At 48.2% G+C, this 2,500-nt stretch overlaps 1 protein-coding gene across 13 annotated transcripts in view; it reads left to right on the forward strand.

Annotated features, from left to right (window-relative positions):
• itpr1b (inositol 1,4,5-trisphosphate receptor, type 1b) overlaps positions 1–2,500 on the forward strand; it is an 80,098-nt gene that overhangs the window by 40,764 nt on the left and 36,834 nt on the right. The gene's annotated exons all lie outside the window — the stretch shown is intronic.

The raw sequence follows: 2,500 nt of genomic DNA on the forward strand, positions 1-2,500 counted from the left end.
AGAGTATGTGGAGTGGGCAGATAGCAGAAGCCTGACCTGCTTGTCTGTTTGTGCAGGCAGTTGTTTAATGACACCACCCACACACAGCTCCTCATGCTGGTGCACTTCCTGTGGCGTCCGGCTGCCCTGCGCCTGAGACATTTCACTAAAAACAGCACAATGACAGTGAGCTTGTTGGAAGCAGCTGTAAGACCTTCACTGATTCATTTATTACCTCCGTATCATCAGCCCGAGCCCCGTGTGTCCTTCCTAAGCCGTCTGATTACAGGCACAGGATTAGACGTCTCCGTCGTCATCTCGGATAAACCTCTCTGACAGGATGACATAGGATGAGCGCCATTGTTCTGTCGCAAAAACTTACACGAGGGTGATTTTCTGCCCTGAGCACACGTGTAGGTTTATACGGTTGACCCGAGCGACCGCACGCTTCGGGGGGTCATTTGTGTCACGATTTATTCTTTTACTAAACAGAACCCCTCCCACACGGAGCCTCTACACCTTCTGTCTGAGCTTTATTCGTGTTAGCTATCGACATCCATAACACATGCACAACTTTTCTGGTGAACTGAAGCAGCAGTTGTGGTTTTAAGCAACTGTGGCTGCATGTGTTATTGAGACTCTCACGACGTGGTGATCAGACACCCTTAGCCAGAACGCTCTGTGGCTCTGATGCTGACTAAGAAGTAGATGTTTGGGGGTTGAGGGTGAAGTGGTGAATTAAGTTATTCTTCACAGGTTTGTGGGTTATATAGGAGGATGCAGGGGAGTCATAGCGTAGCTCCGTAGTACGACGCTAGATCACATGAACCACTGTAATAGTGAACGTAACAGTGAAACGATATCAGGTACCACGGAGCTTCGGTGTGTGTCCAGTTCCGACTCGTGTCTGACTCGGTTTAATGTAAATAATCTTTTAAATTACAAGATCAAACTTACATCTGAAAGGTTTAGTTCTTTAAGGGAAGAAAGTCTGTGTGTCGTGTCGGAATAAACAGAATCAAAATTTATCGGCCGGGGGCACGGCGGCTTAGCGGTTAGCACGTTCGACGGGGGTTCGATTCCCGCCTCCGCCTTGTGTGTGTGGAGTTTGCATGTTCTCCCCGTGCCTCGGGGGTTTCCTCCGGGTACTCCGGTTTCCTCCCCCGGTCCAAAGACATGCATGGTAGGTTGATTGGCATCTCTGGAAAATTGTCCGTAGTGTGTGTGTGTGAGTGAATGAGAGTGTGTGTGTGCCCTGCGATGGGTTGGCACTCCGTCCAGGGTGTATCCTGCCTCGATGCCCGATGACGCCTGAGATAGGCACAGGCTCCCTGTGACCCGAGAAGTTCGGATAAGCGGTAGATAATGAATGAATGAATGAAAATTTATCGGCACAATTTTGTCTGTATATTACCATAACAGAGCCAATCTTATAGACGTAGACTCTCACACAGCATGTAAGCAGCGTGTGAGCGGTCACGTATGTCACAGACCCCGTGGGGTCGCCCTCGGGATCGGCTCTTATTACACCGCCTTCACACGTTTATTCTCCCGGACTGATTCTGATGAACAAGGAACTTTTGTATCTCATAGATCTTTGTTTGTTTGTTTGTTTGTTTGTTTTTTTGCCCTCCGGTGACGTGCTGTTTTTCAGAGTTGTCGTCATGTGCCGGTCAGGTGCTGCCGTGCGGAGAGCGTCGGCTGTCCTGTTTACACACGAGGTCACGAGTCCTCTGCATTCACGCTGTCTAATGTTATAAACTGCTTGTGTCTTATGCAACCCGTGTTGATCCACCCAGTAGATCCTAATCTGATCGAGAATTCTTTTCCAAAGGGCTTATGTGTATAACACCAGAAAACTGTTGTTTTTTTTTGGTATGCATTTGTGTGTGTGTGTGTGTGTGTGTGTGTGTGTGTGTGTGTGTGTGTGTGTGTGTGTATGTGTGTACGTGTGTAAGATTTATTCCCTTGAGCATGAGTGAGTTTAACCTGGATAGAAGGCTGCTTATGTAACAGGCTTTCAGATCTGACCTAGAAGCTGGCTGATAATTTACCCTCCCTCTTCTCTCCCTCCAGCTCCGACATGCCACACACTCATTTCGTGCCTGTTTGGCTTGTGAAAGTAGGGCAGGATTTTCCTACGCTCCTTTTTTTTCCTATCCTTTTTTTTTCCTGGCCCAGAGCACAGGCGAGTGAGTTCCCCTCTCTCTCTCTCTCTCTCTCTCTCTCTCTCTCTCTCTCTCTCTCTCTCTCTCTCTCTCTCTCTCTCTCTCTCGCGCTCGCTCTCTCTCTCTCTCTCTCTCTCTCTCTCTTTCTTTCTCCCCCCCCCTCTCTGTACTCTGTCCCCTTAGCTGAGCTGAGTGCTTATGTAAGAAGGGATTGTTGAGAAGGGGAAAGAAAAGCAACAACAACAACACACAAAAAAAGTAGGACAGGATATACCAGAAAAAAAACCCACCTAATCCTCCTACCTGAGTTGTAGCGTCCCCTCTTCTGAATTCTACACATTCATCTCAGTCAG

Source organism: Tachysurus fulvidraco, chromosome 2 (assembly GCF_022655615.1).
Source record: "Tachysurus fulvidraco isolate hzauxx_2018 chromosome 2, HZAU_PFXX_2.0, whole genome shotgun sequence".
In the NCBI taxonomy this organism is placed as follows: Eukaryota; Metazoa; Chordata; class Actinopteri; order Siluriformes; family Bagridae; genus Tachysurus; species Tachysurus fulvidraco.